We start from the raw sequence: 18530 nt of genomic DNA on the forward strand, positions 1-18530 counted from the left end.
TGGGCAGTGCAAGTTTTGAAAAAAAATCTAGCAATGTCCGGTTTTCAGTGATTGTCCTGCACAAGCCGCTCTACTGTTTATTCGCTGCTACTGCAGCTACAGTAAAATGCGGTCTATATGTCCAGGGATAGAGCAGTAATCCTCCTGGGACATCTCGATGAAGCTCTCCTGGAGGTAATGTGAAAGCCGTTGCATGAGGTTCCTGGGGAGAGCGGCCTTATTGGGTCCTCCGAAGTACGACACGTTGCCGCGCCACGAGACTATCAAGTACTCGGGAATCATTGCTCTGCACAGCAGGGCGGCATACGGCCCTGGTCTTTGGAGGCTTTCCCGGAGCATTCTCTCTCTGTCGCTCTCAGAGATCTTCATCAGGGTGATGTCGCCCATGGTGACCTGCTTTGAATTAGGTAGGGGAATGTTAGTGTTGGGACTGCTTTCCCGTTCCTTTACAGAACTGTAACCGCTGGTTTGTAGCCACGCGGTGGAGGCGGGAGAGGGGCAGCCGAAAGGGATCGTTCCCGGGGACAGCCGCGAGGGGGTGGGACAGGGGCAGAGTTCCCGCTTGCCGGATTGCTGGCTGCAGGAACTGACATAGCTTTAAATGTGAAATGAGGCCAGTGGTAATATAAAAGTTTTAAACTGCCACAAGTGTACGGCTTACCATGTCTGCCTGCAACAGAAATTCCGTTGTGCTGCCCCGCTTCTCAAATGTGCTGTGCAAGACCCCAGGCACTGAATGCGAAGGCCGAGAATTCGACCTTGTGCTGAGTGCGCATGTGATAGGTGCTGTGCATGGTCTTGTTCACAGAGAAAGACTATGTTCTTTGTTCACAACTACATTTATCTTTCTGAGGAATTCACTCCCTTTTTCCCATTTCCACAGCCCCATCTGCGACTGTCTCACAACCTAGCCTGGAATCACACTCCCAGAGGCTAGCGCGGATTAGGCGTAGGAAGAAGAGGACACGGGAGGACATGTTCTCTGAGCTTATGGCCTGTTCCCAAGCCCAGGCAGCACAGCAGACCCAGTGGCGGGAGAACTTGACCCGAATGCACCAAGCCAACATGGATCGGGAGGAGAGGTGGCGGCAGGAAGACCAGCAGGCGACTCAAACGCTGCTTGGACTACTGAGGGAGCAAACGGACACGCTCCGGCGCCTTGTGGATGTTCTGCAGGAACGGAGGCAGGAGGACAGAGCCCCGCTGCAGTCCATCTCTAACCGCCCTCCCCTGCCACCACGTCCCATACCCACCTCACCCAAAGTGCAAAGAAGGAGAGGCGGCAGAGTCCCTGCTAAGTCTCACTCCACCCCTGCAGAGAGCTCTAGTAGCAGAAGGCTCTCATTTCCCAAAATTTGAAAAGTTCTTTCCTTCCCGCCTGACACAAGCCCCCGTCCAAGTTTCACCTCCCAATGCCATGTGTAGTTGATAATAAAAAATTCGTTTCTGTTAACTACTGTTTCAATCATGTTCTTTTGGAGGAGGAGGGGAAAGGGGGTTGGTAATTGGACAGGACAGTCACCTTTGGCAGGGTACATAGGCGGGGGCAGGCACAGCAGCAGGGCACATACACAGTGCAGTGATGCAGTGACTAGTTACCCTGGTTAGTCTGGGAGGTTGTTTTCATGTTATGTTGGGGGGGGTGGGTTGCTCTGTGACTTTGTGGCGGGGGAGGGCAGTTACAGATCTTAAGCGCCGGTCCTTAGGCAGGATCACAGAGCCACACAGCAGGGGATCTGTAACCATCCTCCCCCTGCCACAAAGTCACATAGACCCCCCATACACACAGTCCCGATCAGGAGGGGTGACAGGCTCCGTTGAAACAACCATCCCACCGCAGCGTAGCCTGTCAATCCTTCAGTTTAGAAGCTGCATTCGCGTCACTACACTACACCCGCTCCGCACCACAGTCTGCGTCCCAGTTTTAAAAAATTCCCGCGAAAACAGTATTAAAGAAAACGGTGTGCTTTAACAAAGTAGAACTATTTTTATTTCGAAACGTGTGTTGGAAGGGGGGTGAAGGGGGTATGTAACTGGATAGGATAGTCAACATTAACTGGGTAAAGAAACGGGGGCAGGTTTAGCTTCTCAGTACACAAACTTTAAAGTCACAGGTTACCCTGCTCACTCAGGAACTTTGCTTTCAAAGCCTCCCGGATGCACAGCGCTTCCCGCTGGTCTCTTCTAATCGCCCGGCTGTCTGGCTGTGAGTAATCAGCAGCCAGGCTATTTTCCTCAACCTCCCACCCCGCCATAAAGGTCTCCCCCTTGCTCTCACAGAGATTGTGGAGCACACAGCAAGCTGCTATAACAATGGGGATATTGGTTTCGCTGAGATCACAGCGAGTCAGTAAGCTTCTCCATCTCCCCTTGAGACGGCCAAAAGCACACTCCACCACCATTCTGCACTTGCTCAGCCGGTAGTTGAAGAGTTCTTTTTCAGTGTCCAGGGCGCCAGTATAGGGCTTCATGAGCCAGGGCATTAGCGGGTAGGCTGGGTCCCCGAGGATGACTATAGGCATCTCCACATCCCCAACAGTTATTTTGTGGTCCAGGAAGTAAATACCTTGTTGCAGCCGTCTAAACAGACCAGAGTTCCTGAAAACACGAGCGTCATGAACCTTGCCCGGCCATCCCACGTAGATGTTGGTAAAACGTCCCCTGTGGTCCACCAGTGCTTGCAGCACCATGGAAAAGTATCCCTTTCGGTTAATGTACTGGGTGGCCTGGTGCTCCGGTGCCAGGATAGGGATGTGAGTTCCATCTATGGCCCCACCGCAGTTTGGGAATCCCATCGCTGCGAAGCCATCTATGATCGCCTCCACGTTTCCCAGGGTCACTACCTTTGGCAGCAGTACATCAACGATTGCCTTCGCTACTTGCATCACAACAACCCCCACGGTAGATTTGCCCACCCCAAACTGGTTCGCGACTGACCGGTAGCTGTCTGGCGTTGCAAGCTTCCAGAGGGCTATGGCCACTCGCTTCTGTACACTCAGTGCAGCTCGCAAGCGGGTGTCACTGCGCTTCAGGGCAGGGGACAGCAACTCACAAAGTTCAAGGAAAGTTCCCTTCCGCATGTGAAAGTTTCGCAGCCACTGGGATTCATCCCAGACCTGCAGCACTATGCGGTCCCACCACTCAGTGCTTGTTTCCCATGCCCAGAATCGCCGTTCCATGGCATCAACATGACCCATTGCCACCGTGATGTCCTCGGCGCTGGGTCCCCTGCTTTCTGAGAGGTCTGTGCTACTCTCAGACTTCAGGACATCACCGCGGTGCCGTAGCCTCCTCGCCTGACTTTTCTGCATCTGCCTCAGGGAAACCTTTATGATAAGCTGCGAGGCGTTGAGAGCGGCCCCAACTGCAGCGATGGTCGCAGCGTGCTCCATGCTCGCAGTGCTGTGGCGTCCGCGCTGTCAATGACTGGAAAAGTGCGCGAACTGATTTCCCGCCGGTGCTTTCAGGGAGGGAGGGCGGGAGTGATGGACGGATGACAACAGTTACCCAAAAGCACCCTCGACTCATTTTGTTACCCAGAAGGCATTGCCGGCTACACCCAGAATTCCAATGGGCAGAGGGGACTGCGGGAACTGTGGGATAGCTGACCACAGCGCACCGCTTCGAATGTCGACGCTTTCACCGTTAGTGTGGACGCACAAAGTCGAATTACTGTCCTTAGTGTGGACACACACGTTCGACTTTGCAATATCGATTCCAAAAATTTGATGCAAGTAACATCGAACTACTCTCGTAGTGTAGACAAGGCCTAAGGTACCACAAGTACTCATGTTCTTTTTGTGGATACAGACTAACACGGCTGCTACTCTGAAACCTTTAAATTTAGCCAGTCTCTTTTGAAATCCATGGCTTGGAGTCTGCTGTGCTGCCTTATAGAAGTCTAACAAATTTCTTTCTGTCCCAGACCCAGGCACTAATGTTTAATAAATTAGACTATAGAGGAAGAAGCTGAAAGGAAAATAAAAACAAAATATTATGTTCATTTTTATAGTAACACTCAATACAGTCATTCTTGTTTGATTTTATTTTCTGCATGTTTCGGATGATTTTAAATGATAATTCTGGCCAAAATTTGTTATGTTGGAGCTCTAGGCAAATAATTTTTTCTGGGTGCTTTGTCCTCATTTTTCTCACTGAAGCAACAAGAAAATTTGTTTACTGTGCATTCCCAGGTCCCTATTATATCTTTCCCTTCCCACTTCTCCATATTACCTCTTTCCCTTTATGTTTCTGGCGTCTCTCCATTTATTGCCCTTGCTAGAGTTAGATACTTGTCTTCTGAGCAGCACATCTAATTATGCACCCTTGCTTTTCAGTCTTGAAGGGGGAAGCGTTCTAGCTAGATGGCTTATTCCTGCTGTGAAACTCTTCAAGGGTTATTTATGGTGACAATTTTTCTGTCCTACTCTTAAAGCCATACCTGGTGGTGGTATTGATTTAACATGAAAATGATTATTTATCTGAATTACAAAATGACGTAAGTCTCCTGACACAGTACCCACACTCCTGGCAGGCTTCCCAGGCTTCCAAATTTGGATAATAAATGAGACAAGTAGAGCTGGTTGGGACATTTTTTATGAGACTTTTTTGTCATGCAATACTGATTCCTCAAAAGCAAAATGAGAGAGAGAGAGACATCCAGCCAGAAATAGCCAGTGGTTGGGCACTCACCAAGGATGTGGGAGACCTGGATCAAGTCCCTGCCTTGCCTGATTCAGAGCAGGGACTTGAACCTGAATCTCCCACATCCCAAGTGAGTGTCGGGCTATTGGCAACTCTGTTGTGGGTCTTGTGTGGGGTGAGTGGGTATTTGTTTTTGTCAAATTTCAAAAGGTCTAATTTTGAGCAAACAGAGATGAATTCCCATCAGAGGTTGAAGAACCTCTTAAAATCATTCATAAGTGGAAAAATCCATAGCTTCAAAGGCTGTGGATTATTCAGCATGGGGCATGATTACTACTACTGAAAACAATGAACACTACAGTCTTTTTAAATGTTCTTTACTTTATTCCAATCAAGGATTTGAATGTATCAGTTTAGAAGAGCTTGCAAAGGAAATGTTTTACAAATACTAGAGCATCAAGTACTCGAGGGGTGAGATTTTCAGAAGCACTTAAGTACCATATATTTGCTTTAATAACATGCCTAGTATATAGCTGAAAGTAGAGACATCTATCTGAATATTTTGGCTGTAAGAAATATTTCAGTGAAAAGTGTCTAGAGTATTAAATAGTGGACACACACACACAGAGTAGGGATTGAACAAAGGACTGTTGGGGGTTATTTAAAAAAAACCTGAAAATATAGATGTAAACATTTTAAAGCCTGTTCCTTTTATGATCTTTAGTGTTTGTTCACTTTCTTGCCAAATCAAAGATATCTGTTTGGTTTCTCAATTAAATGGGAACTGCTGAAAGATTTCTTTCCACAATTTCATATAGGGATATATTTTACAGACCTGTTTAGATGGAATGCGCATTGTTAAAATAAGTTAAGTGAATTGAAATTGAAGATGATAATACTCTTCCGAAGGGCTTGTTTATCTCACATGTGTACATTTTAAACTTTCTTGTTTCTCTTTTCTGTGTAAGAATGAGAGGAGACTGCATGTACCTTTCAGACAGACTAATGTGTAAAACTTTCTCTGCATACCTTTCCTACTTCCTCTTTTTAGGCCAGGCCAGCAGAGTTCAGTCCATAACAACAGTAGGAGGAAGTTGACTAGAATCTTATATCATAAATACTCTGTGTACTACTGCTTAAAAACGCAAGAACAAAAGAATGGTCATACTGCATCAAACCAATGGTCCATATAGCCCAGTGTCCTGTCTTCTGACAGTGGCCAGTGCTAGATGCTTCAAAGGGAATGAATAGAACAGGGCAAACAAGTGATCCATCCCCTGTCATGCAATCCCAGCATCTGGCAGCCAGAGGCTTACGGACACCCAAGGCATGGGGTTTCATCCCTGACCATCTTGGCTAATAACGTATCTATTTCTTTTTTTTTTAATCCAGTTATAGTTTAGGCCTTCACAACATCTCCTAGCAGTGAGCTCCACAGGTTGACTAAGCATTTTTGTGAAGAAGTATTTCCTTTTGTTTGTTTTTAAACCTGTTGCCTATTAATTTCATTGGATGACCCCCCTGGTTCTTGTGTTATGTGAAGGGGTAAATAACACTTTTTCTCCACACCATTCATGATTTTATAAACCTCTATCATATCCCCCCTCAGTTGTATCTTTTCCAAGCTGAATAGTCCCCATCTTTTTAATCTCTTCTTTTAAGGAAGCTGTTACATACCCTTCATCATTTTTGTTGCCCTTCTTTCTACATTTTCAATATCTAACATATCTTCTTTGAGATGGGTTGACCAGAACTGCATGAGTATTCAAGATGTCAGCATGGCATGGATTTGTATAGTGGCATTATGATATTTTCTGTCTTATTATCTATCCTTTTCCTAAAGATTCCTAACTTTTTGACTGCCGCTGCATATTGAGTAGATGTTTTCAGAGAACTATCCACAATGATTCCGAGATCTCTTTCTGGTAACAGCTAATTTAGAGTCCCCATCATTTTTTATGTATAATTGGGATTGTTTCCCAATGTGCATTACTTTTCATTTATCAACATTGAATTTCATCAGCCATTTTGTTGCCCAGTCACTCAGTTTTGTGAGATCCCTTTGCAATCAGCTTTGGACTTAACTATCTTGAGTAATTTTGTATCATTTGCAAACTTTTCCATTTTGTTGTTTACCCCTTTTCCCAGAGAATTTATGAACACATTGAACAGTACAGGTCCCAGTACAGATTCCTGGGGGACACTGCTATGTACCTCTCTACTAAAAATTAACCATTATTCCTACCCTTTGTTTCCTGTCTTTTAACCAGTTACTGATCCTTCCCTCTTACCCCATGACTGCTTACTTTGTTTAAGAGCCTTTGGTGAGGGACCTTGTCAAAGGCTTTCTGAAAGTCCAAGTTCACTATATCCATTGGATCACCCTTGTCCACATGTTTGTTGACCTCTTCAAAGAATTCTTATCATAAGAACCAAAGGAGTGTAGGTCTGGAAGGGACCTCAATAGGTCATCTAGTTCAGTCCCCTGCACTCAAGGCAGGACTAATTAATAACTAGACCATTCCTGACAAGTGTTTGTCATGCCTCACCTATCTGTTAGATAAGTGAGGCATAATTTCCCTTTACAAAAGCTGTGTTTACTCTTCCCCAACAAATCATGTTCCTCTATGTGTCTGATAATTTTAGAGACAAGGTAGGTTAGGTAATATCCTTTCTGATAATTCTGTTCTTTACTATAGTTTCAACCAATTTGCCTAGTACTGAAGGTAGGCTGACTGGCCTGTAATTGCCAGGGTCACCTCTGGAGCCTTTTAAAAAAAAGTGGTGTCACATTAGCTATCCTCCTGTCATGTGGTACAAAAGTTGATTTAAGCGATAGGTTACATACCACAATTAGTAGTTCTGCAATTTCATATTTGATTTCCTTCAGAACTCTTGGCTGAATACCATCTGGTCCTGGTGACTTATTACTTTTTAATTTATCCATTTGTTCTAAAACATCCTCTACTAACAGCTCAATCTGGACTGTTCCTCAGATTTGTCACCTAAAAAGAATGGCTCAGGTGTGAGAATCACCCTCACATCCTCTGCAGTGAAGACTGATGCAAATAATTCATTTAGCTTTTCTGCAAAGGCCTGTTCTTCCTTGAGTGCTCCTTTAGCTCCTCAATCTTCTAGTGTCCCGACTGACTGTTTGGCAGGCTGCCTGCTTCTGATGTATGTAAAAAAATTTTTGCTGTTAATTTTGAGTCTTTTGCTTCAGAGCTCAGGATATGTTCTAGTCAAGCTCGCTAATCCACTCACAGTAACGGGAGTACAAGAACCAGAGAAGAGCTGGTCTTGTAAAGACATGTGCTTGTCTGATCTGTGTGGGAAACTTTTGGATGTTGGCCCCTCCTTTGAACTCCAATTACATGACTTCTCTGAATGTTGTGGGATGACCAAGTGTATCCCCAGCCACACAAAAGGCAGGGAAAGCATGGTGTTTATGGTGCTACCACAACATGATCCTACCCCAAAACTGAGGTATAATCCTTCTCCCATGTTTTCCAGTCTGCTGCAGAAATACACACACTACATCCTATGCACATTACATCCTTCCGGAGGGGGTAACATGCTTCCATTTTAATAATCCACTAGCCCTGCCCTTACCTGTCCCCTGGAGCTGGGATGCATGGCACAAACAGTTCTTGCCTTACTTTGAGCACAGGGACCGCAGTTTTTCCTGGCCCTTGCGGGAGGCATGCAAGAAAGAGAGGCCCCATGTGCACCATCCCCACCCACACGTGCACCCTGTTCCTGTTTATCTTAACTCAGTGAATTAAATTAAACAGGAACAAGGCACTCTTATTTTGGAACATATAGCGTTAATCAGGATCAGTTAATTTGGAAAAACTCCATATGTAGACAAGGCGGCTAATGGCATTGTTTATGGCAGTTGCCTAGAACGATTCATTATAATAGCTATTTGAAGCCATAACCAGAATTTTGGAACTTCTGTTTTTCTTCATCCCTTCTTGTTTAGGGTACTATGTGGATCCAACATGATTAGTAATTGTATCATTTCTAAACAAAAATTTCCACTGTAGGCTCTCACAACACAAATCTTTGTTCTGGTATATTTGTCTATTGTATTCCTAACAGATTAAAGGTTAAGCTTTCAAAAATGGAGGGCATCAAAGTGCTTACATGTCATAAATTTCTGAGTGATCTGAAGTAACAGATCAACTAAGTGAGCAGCAAGATGAATTTAAAGAAATGTTCTCCCTTTCTTGGAAAACCATTTGAACTCTCTTTACCATAGCCATCTTTAAGATTTTTGTCTCTTATATGTAATACTCACTTAGCTTGTGCTTTGAAAATACACTTTGAAAGAACAATAAAAAGGATAGGACCATGGGGGCCAATCCAGTTCTGCAAGATGCCAATAATTTGGTCAACATTAAAGTTCATTAGATGGAGTCAATTTCAACAGAGTTTGATCAGTTTTGTCTTTGATGTTTAGCGATGTGAAGTCTTTATTATGGTTTCTGCTGTGAGGTAGAAGCCAGAACATGATACTCTTGCCAGGACTATCCTGAACTTACAATGGATATTATACAAAATAGAACAAAGGCCTAGAATTTTTATAATATTTTGTTTTTAACAATGATTTAGGCTTTTTACATTGATCACAATGCATCAATGTCTAAAAGGTTTATTTTCTTACATTTGGGGGATGGATCTAGCTGTTAAGAAGCCTTCTTGTTGACAGTGCAAAATCTCAAAATTTTATCCATGCTACTCAAGAATAGGTACAGAGCAGTTCTCACTTTCTGCCAGGCTAAATATTTGAAATTTTGTTTGGAATTCACCTTTCACATTTCTGCTGAGCATCATACTAAGGGTAACTTCCCCGCCTCCTATTTTAACATAAATATTGTTCCATTTTCAGCTTTCATCGAGAGGAATATAAATATTCCCATCTTTGATTCAACCTATGTAGTCTGTAGAGGTCCTTTCTTTTCCTTGCAGTTTAAATTATCTAACCATTTTGAAAGTTACATATTTGAAAGGCTTATCATTAGAGTAAGCCAATGTAAATTCAATAGTCTCATGATATGCTTCATTAAAGGCCTGTTGTCCTTACTTGATGCTGCATGCGGCTGTTTAATTTGTTTACCCCCATTTAAATGTCATCAGCCCTTGCTGCTGATAGTTCAGTGATGATAAGCGACGGTGACAGCTATTATGTGTTCACAAATAGCTTACTCAGACTGCAGCATAATGACCTGTTCTGTTAAGAGAGAATGTTGGTCTGGACTCTAAAGCTATCATTTATTATTGTGAAAAAATATTGTGGATTCTTTAACTTTCACCAGAAAAAGGTAAGTAGACTTCAGTTTGACATCTGATCAAAAGGACGGCATCCCTGTAGTGCAGCAGTTGTCTGCAGCAGTAGGCACTGAACTATAGGTTTGGCATTGACTGATTATGAGATTGTGAGGTACAAATCACCACTTTCTGGTTGTAAACTGAACAATGCAGGAAAAGTTTGGCCTTTTTTCTCTTCAAATAAAATATACAGTTAACATTTGTTTGCACCCACAGTAAAATTAGTGGCCTATTAGTGGATTTGTTTTATTAGCAAAGCTTTCAGGTCTTTATAATTAGGTAAGTAATTGGAACAAAATAGAATATTCTGTTTCATTAATTGGTGATCTTTTAAGAGGTGTAATTGCTTCACCTGCTATGCTGTTTGTATTCCTATATTGTTAGCACTAATTTCCTTCAATTTCTTGTATAATGAAGTCTTCATTAATATGGCATTATATGTAACCACGACAGCTCAGCAGCTTACAAAAATATTCTTTATAGTCACTAAATGTTAATGATCAACTTCCCAATTTAAAATGCAACATTAAATTGAGACTTCAGTTTGATTTTTAGCAAGAATAAGTCAATCCACGAAGAATTAAATCTGAGCTATGGAAACAAATAGGAAATGAAGGGTACAGGGCCAGAGACCAAACAAGATAAATTATTCCTGATAAGATCTTTTAGACATGTGGTAAGTGCACTATGCATATGAAGCGTGGTCTAAACCCTGAAAGGGCTGCCATTCCTGAAAACTAGTGTGAATATCAACATATAATTTCCTTAAAACACCTGAGAGATGGGAAACAGGCTGATCCTTAAAGGTTGCAAGTTTTATTTTATTCAAATCGCGTATGCCAAAGGTTTTTTTAATCAGAAACAAGCAATATATTTTGGACCACCTCTGGCAGGGAACCCCCAATATGTTCTTTAAAAAAAAAGAAAAGAACTAAAAGACGGAATTTTTCAAGGAGCCCCAGGTTGGGGTCTTCAGAAGCTGTGGAAGAACTTGCTTGTGCCCTTCCTTAATTTAATGAAAAAGAAGAGTATTTAAAAAACAAAACAAACTCAAAAACTCCATTTAAAAAAAAATGGAACTAACAAGATACAGTAACTCCTCACTTAACGTCATCCCGGTTAACGTTTTTTTCTTGTTACGTTGCTGATCAATTAGAGAACATGCTCGTTTAAGTTGCGCAATGCTCTCTTATAACGTTGTTTGGCAGCCACCTGCTTTGTCCACTGCTTGCGAAAAGAGTAGCCTATTGGAGCTAGCTGCTGGGGGCTTGGAACCAGGGTGGACCAGTAGCCCCCCATCAGCTCCCCTAAGTTCCCTGTGCGGCTGCCACCCAGCAGGCTATCAATAGCCGGGCAGTTCAGCTGTCCCTCTCCCCCACTGCTGTGTGCTGCTCCTTCCCTCTGCCTTGGAGCTGCTCCTGGGAGCCTCCTGCTTGCTGTGCCGGGGAGGGGGGAATTGGGGTGCTAATGTCAAGGTGTCCCTTTTTCCCCCTGCTCCTGCCCCCACTCCTTTACCACATCTCCAAAGAGCAGCAGGGACACAGGACAGGCAGGGCTGGCTCCAGGCACCAGCCCACCAAGCTGGTGCTTGGGGCGGCACCTGGAGGGGGGCGGCGCGGCGCTTCGGCCCCCGGGGAGAGCGGGGCTCGCTGCCCTCCCCCCGGCGCTCTGGCCGCCCTCCCTCCGGCGCCCTCCCCCCGGCCGCCGGGGGGAGAGTGGCGAGCCCTGGCTGGGGCTCACCGCCCTCCTCCCAGGGCTCCGGCTGCCCTCCCCCCGGCCGCTGGGGGGAGAGCGGAGCCCCCGCCGGGGCTCGCCGCCCTCCCCCTCCCCGCGCGGGGGGGGGGAGGGGCGGCCGGCGGCTTTTTTGCCTGGGGCGGCAAAAAAGCCAGAGCCGGCCCTGAGGACAGGACTCAGGACAGAGGGAGCTTGCTGGCAGCAGCTGCTGTCTCAACTTGCTGATCTACTTAAAAAGGCAATGTACTTAGAGTGGGGTCAGTGTACTTAAAGGGGCAATACACATCTCTCTCTCTCTCTCTCACACACACACACACACACACACACACACACACACACAATGTGTATCTCTGTCTCTCTCTGTCATGCTGTGTCTCCTCCCTCCATTTGTGCTGCCTTGTAGAGTGTGAGGCTACATTGTTTTTAATGTGTTAACCCTGGAGGGCTCAGCTGATTGCTCAACCAAGCTTCACAATCATCATTGCCATGTACAGTATTACATTCTTTGTTTAAAACATATACTGTGTATATGTGTGTGTTTGTGTGTGTGTGTGTATCTATCTATCTAATCTTTTGTCTGGAGTGTGCAAAAAACTCAATTTTCACTATTCTAGAGTCCAGAGGCTATTTCAGTTTCAAGTTGAATCAAACCATCTTGTGTCATGCTTAATAGGTCTGAAAGAAATCAAAGCACTTCCATATTGTGAACTGTTTTGATAACTGAGAATGTTTAAGAACATTTTACTAGATGCCCCAAAAGCCACAATCACACAATTTGAAAAAGAAGGCAGTTAGGTCTTTGCCGTGTACCGCAAGAACCATGTCAGCCAAAGTGGACTTATGTGAAATGGTGTCATGTAAATCACTAATCTAGATATTAAATAGTGATTTAAGTCTGCACGGATCCTTGAGGTAAACTATCATCGAGGGTGTGTGCTTTGCTGATCGACTCATTCAAAAGCATGTGGTATCTACGGTTGCTCGACCTTGTGGCCCTGAGTCACACATTGCTATGGCATTTGATGAGCCTTGATGCCTTCATCAATAGTTCATAACTTCAAACCATGGCATGGACGGCAGATAGGTCTATCAACACTGTTCCACTTTCTAGATTCCACTGGAAGCCAGCTGCAATGTATCTAGTAATGGTAACAACCTGGTTGCAGGAACTTTGTCCTGGTCTGAAGCCAGCCCATTTCTTGGGCAGGATGGCCTCAAGAACCAGGAGATGGGCCAGTAAAACCCTCTCCATTAACTTATGAGTGGTGGAGCTAGGGTGACCAGATGTCCCGTTTTTATAGGGACAGTCCCGGTTTTTGGGACTTTTTCTTATATAAGCGCCTATTAACCCCAACCCCCTGTCCCATTTTTTTCACAGTTGCTATCTGGTTACCCTAGGTGGATAGGAGTGATATGGGGCAATAGTTGGTGTCATCGTTTGGTGGTTTCCCACGTTTGAGGAGGACAGTGACTATTGCCACACACCAGCTTTGTGGGCTCTTCTCTGTTAAATGTTTCGCAGTGAATAGGTCTGCCAGCCATGCTCATCCCTTTGGCCCAAATTCTTAAGAAAGTCAGGATAAATAAGGTCCTTTCCATCAACTTTTTCACTTTTAGTGGCCATAAGGGCCTTGTTTGTTTTCTTCTGTAGTGGTGACATGACAGGATTTTCTTGGACATTTAGAAAGAGCACTTTCTGAACCGTCTGTCAGTTTTGGTCTTTCAATTAGAGAGAAGGTGTGAGGTGACAGCACTGGCAGTCACTTTCGTTTGCTGGTGTTTTGCCGAGTCAGTGGTTCCAACCTTATGGAGGAGTGCCCAGGCTTTGCTCCTGGAATGAGTGAAGTCAAGACCTCCACTGTCTTGTTTCATCTCTTCAGGCAGCAGGGTTCAATGACTTTATTAGTGGTTTTGCTGTGTGTGGATCACCACTCTTCTCATATTAATTGAAGAGTGCCTTTGTCTTTGGCTGAAGAGTGCCTTTGTTTTCTGCTGCTCAGAAGGAGTATAGACCTTCCGATAGCCATGAGGAATGTGTTTTGTGGCCGCCTTAATAAGAAGGTGAACAAAGCATAGTCATAGTTTTCTGGGATTGGCATGATATGGTGTATCCTGTCTTCAGCTTCTGCGGTGTATGCAACCTAGTTTGTTTTGCTGGAATTCCAGTGTGGTTTCAGCATTGATTCAATCAATGGAACTCCAAAACTGAAGTGCAGAATAATGGGGCAGTGCCAGCTGCAAGGAACGTTTCCAAGCACTGTTTGTGAAGCTTTCAGAGGAACACTGCTATTGTCTTTCTTCAGAAAACAGAGGTCTGGATTGCATTCAGTATTGTGATGGGTTGGGTCACAGAAACCCCCTTGGGACTGCCACCTGATGTGCTGAGATTACCTCTAAGCCCATTTTCCCTGGCAGCTTTGGACTCCAGTACCCTGCCTGGTTGTGCTGCTTCAAACACAGACCCAGGCCTGAACCACGTCCCTCAAAAGCTGCAGGCTTAACTGAAAATAGCTTAAGAAGTGCTCCTGTCTCCAACGCCCAGATACCCAGTTCCTAATGGGATCCAAACCCCAAATAAATCCGTTTTACTCTGTATAAAGCTTATACAGGCTAAACTCATAAATTGTTCGCCTCTATAACACTGATAGACAGATGCACAGCTGTTTGCTCCCCCAGGTATTAATACTTGCTCTGGCTTAATTAAGAAGTAAAAAGTGCTTGTATTAAATATAAAAAATAGGATTTAAGTGGTTCCAAGTAATAACAGAACAAAGTAAGTTAACAAGCAAAATAAAATAAAATATGCAAGTCTAAGCCTAATACAGTAGGAAACTAAATGCAGGTAAATCTCACCCTCAGAGATGTTCCAATAAGCTTCTTTTACAGACTAGACTCCTTCCTAGTCTGGGCCCAGCAATCACTCACACCCCCGTAGTTACTGTCCTTTGTTCCAGTTTCTTTCAGGCATCTCTTTGGGGTGGAGAGGTTATATTTTGAGCCATCTGAAGACAAAATGGAGAGGTTTCCAGGGGCTTATATAGTCTTTCTCTTGTGGGTGGAAACCCCTTTGTTGTCCTGTGTAAAATCCCTTCAACAAGATGGAGTTTTGCAGTCACCTGGACAAGTCACATGTCTATGAATGATTGCTTTTTGCAGGCCGAGGCCATTGTTTACAGGTTAGTTTGAACGTTCCCAGGAAAACTTAGATGTGGATTGGTTCCATTGTTAGCTAAGTACTCCCAATTACTGGAATAACTCCTTCACACTATGTTGACCAAATCTGCCTTATGTGCTTCATACAGCAAACACTTTAAATACAAGGATAGAGCCAACGCTCGTAACTTCAGATATAAAAATGATACATGCATACAAATAGGATGAATACATTCAGTAGAACATAATCTTTGTAAAGATATGTTATATGGCATATCTAGCATAAAACATATTACAGTTATGACATATTTACACTCATAAGCATTTTTCTATAAAGCATTATGGGGTGCAACGTCACAAGCATTCCTTCTGGCAATGACTCATGGCTTAATCCTGCTCATTTCAGCCCAAGGCAGTTTTCTTTTTTCCTTTTCTTCCTCCTGAGTTCTTTTGCTGGGTGGCTGCAGCACTGAACTCTGAATCCAGTTTATTTTGCCTCCATATGAGAGCGCAGCTTTAAGTTCACTGGGCTCCCTTACAGAAAGCTTCAGAATGTGAGAATTTCCACTCAGAAACTTTGGGGAACATTAGATAAATTGGATTTGCAGTTGTTATTGTTATTGTTAAGGTCCAGGCCATGGGTGGTCTTGCCTAATGGTCAGGGCAGAAGGCTGACCTAGTGGTTAGAGCAAAGGTGACCAGGTCTAGTGGCCAGATCCCAAATCAGGAGCCTAGTTATTAAGTCCAGGGAGTGAGCTGGAGCCAGGGAATCAGGAACCAAAGACCAGAACCATGGTCAGAAACCAAATACCAAACCTACGGAGCGAACTGGAGCTGAGAGCCAGGAATCAGGAGTCCAGAGTCAGAGCGGAAACCAGGAACCAGAAGCTAGGGAGAAGGAACAAGGAGCAGGAGGCAGGAGCAAGTGCCTGGAGCAAGGAAGGAGCTGAGAGCAAAAGGAGCAGAGAGCAGGACCAGAAACACAGCTGCGGGTGTGGAATGGTATTGAGCAGCCAGGGACCCTGGGCTGCTGCAGGATTAAAGAAGGTACTTACTGGCATCTTCAGCCAATCAGGAGGTCAGGATCATTACTGACTCGGCTGAGGGCAATGAGATGGGTCTGGGTTCAGCCATGGGTCCCTGACCATTGTTGACCTTTCTTTTAGGACAACCTGTGGATATGATGTTTTGGACCTGCATTAATTCTGGCTTCCTCAGAATATTTGAGCTTTCCCTCTCCCCACTATGCAGTGTTACGAACACCTAAACAGTCTCTTTGAAATTATTCTAATCCATTTCATGGTATGGTAAAAATCCATCCTTGACAATTTTTTAAAGGACATTAAAATCTAGAATAATTTTTAATTGCAAAATATGTCCATTTGGGGAGTATTCAGATTTACATTTCAGATTCAGGTCCATATAGAACCCAAGATCCAGCCCCCAGTGTGAACTAAACCATGCAGTAGGACGAGGAGCAATTTCCCCTGCCGGTGGAATACTTAAATCCACAGATTAGGTAGGCTCTCAATTTTTTTAAATAAACTCCATAAAAGTGCATATTTCCAAACCTGTACATCTCTACTACAAATTTCCTCAAGACTTTCTGTAGTAGGATACACACCATATGCACCAAAATATTTAATCCAACAATAATTTTAATTGATGAAACTTTTGCGTATACAGCCATATAGATCTGCTACTGTGTAGGTCCAATAATATCATGTTGAAAACTGTACTGATTTTCACAAGGCTAATTGCCAGCAACAAAATCCCTGCTTTTAAGTCTTTAGTATGCTTTCCTTTTTAGGGTAAAATAAAATAAATCTTTGAAGAGGTGGCAATTTTCAGTGCTTCTCCTGTATACATAATAGATAGTGGCTAGCAGACTTCGGGTTAACAATACTAGAAGATAGGGGCAAATTACGTCTCAAACTTTTATTCTGTGTTTTTTGTTTGTTTATTTATTTGTCTTGGCTTTAGTATGACTGCAGAGACCTAGAAGCTAGTGTATCTGAACAGCAATGCGAAGACCTCATTTTGGGTACCTTTCATGCTTTATCCTTTGAAGGGAAGCCACAGCACGTGCAGTCAATTTATTTGTGTAGGTGAAAATAAAACCACACTGGGGTTAAGAAGCAGATTACCCTGTGAGTGTTCTTGTATAAGCAGTGGAATGTGAGGTTTGCCTCAGTGTTCTGCTGTCAGTGCTTTGGTCAACTGTCATGCTGACACAGCTCAAGCTCTTCTGATTGGTTGTTTGCAATGACTGATTAAGAATATTGATGCTGTCTAAGAGAATTCTATTTTCCCCACCCCCAGGCCACCTCTAGGATGCAAGTAATTGCGAGACTATGAAGATGAAAACAGAGCAGCCTGAGTGACTGAGGAAATACAACAGTCTGTTTTAACTGCAGAGCTATGTAGCAATTTTCTTCAGACTTCTTAACATAGCTTATACAGTACAAACTGCTTACAGGTTTTGGAAGGCTATGAAAGGACTTACCGGTTATATATTAGTATTTTATGTATAACATCACACTATCTTGCCCGAGTCTGGACAGCTGTAGTCGGAGCTTTATTTGGATGTCTTTCTACTGAAGATATATAAAAAGGATCCTTAATCTGATTCTCTTTGGATCTTTCTATTTTGATGGTAAGTGCCAGCGTGTATTGGCTGAGCATAGCTTCTCTGCTGCAGTGCTCTCTCCCTCTCTCCCTCCCCTTCCATGCTCAGCTAAGCCTAGTGACCTTCATTCAGTATCTAGTGCTCATTTTCATCTGCTTCATATTGCAGTGGTTTTAGCCAACTAAAATAAAACTTTTTCTTTATTTTTCTCCTAAAAGCCTGAGCTTTTAAATACCGGTTGAAATCTGAGCTCTATCTCTTTGTCCTTGAAACAGGCGGCATGGGAACGTGTTCATGGTTGTAAGCGGCAGCAAGGTTACAGGCATTCTGTGTAACTGAATGAAATTACAGATTTGATAAAGGTGACTCATGCATAAAGGTCTGCACCACAATACTGGAAGGACAAAAAAGCCTGCACTTGTCTAGCCATCTAGAAAACTCTGTAATTCTTCAGCTTTAAGTGTGGTGCACACATGTGGATTGTGCCAATGATTGCTATCATCACCATAGTTAAGGAAGGCTCTGTCAGTATTTCCAGTATAAACCCTTCTCTTCAGGCATCTGCAAGTTGTTTGGTAAAATTCACTCTAAGCTGAATCCTACAAACCTACTCTGGCTGGGCTGGGGGGTTGTGGGGGACGGGGACTGACTAAATGACCTACCAGGTCTTTCCATCTGTAATCTGTGTGATTCTAAATTCTTCACCTTTTAAAGTGCTTTTATAACTCTTCAGAGGAAAAAATGCCTTTAAGTTACAGTAACAGAAACCATTAGCTTGCTTCATGCTATGTTAACAACTCTGATTTTAAAAATAAAAAATAGGAAGGTTGTTATTTAGTCCATAACAGAAAATATGTCCTGTAAGTATTTGTTTCTAAAAAGAGGTTGAGCCACTGAGGATTACAATGATGACAGCACAAAGGCAAACTGGTATCTTTTTTAAAGAATATTTTTACAGCATATTTGGTATCAGGAAGCCATAGTATGCAAATATTTCTTATGACTAAATGTATTTCATATTGTGAATCCATAATGT

General features: G+C 43.6%; 1 protein-coding gene across 7 annotated transcripts in view; it reads left to right on the forward strand.

The window, feature by feature from the left end:
- The first annotated feature begins 9852 nt into the window (after positions 1–9852).
- Positions 9853–18530, forward strand: part of ANO4 (anoctamin 4) — a 274760-nt gene continuing 266082 nt past the window's right edge. For 6 of the 7 annotated variants that reach the window (XR_004646146.1, XM_034773710.1, XM_034773741.1 and 3 more), the window contains exon 1: positions 17193–17521. The gene's annotated coding sequence lies outside the window, so the exon portion shown is untranslated. Of the gene's footprint in view, positions 9972–17192; positions 17522–18530 lie in introns of those variants that run through there. The other variant, XM_034773716.1, reaches the window with a different exon arrangement.

Source organism: Trachemys scripta, chromosome 1 (assembly GCF_013100865.1).
Source record: "Trachemys scripta elegans isolate TJP31775 chromosome 1, CAS_Tse_1.0, whole genome shotgun sequence".
Lineage (NCBI taxonomy): Eukaryota > Metazoa > Chordata > Testudines > Emydidae > Trachemys > Trachemys scripta.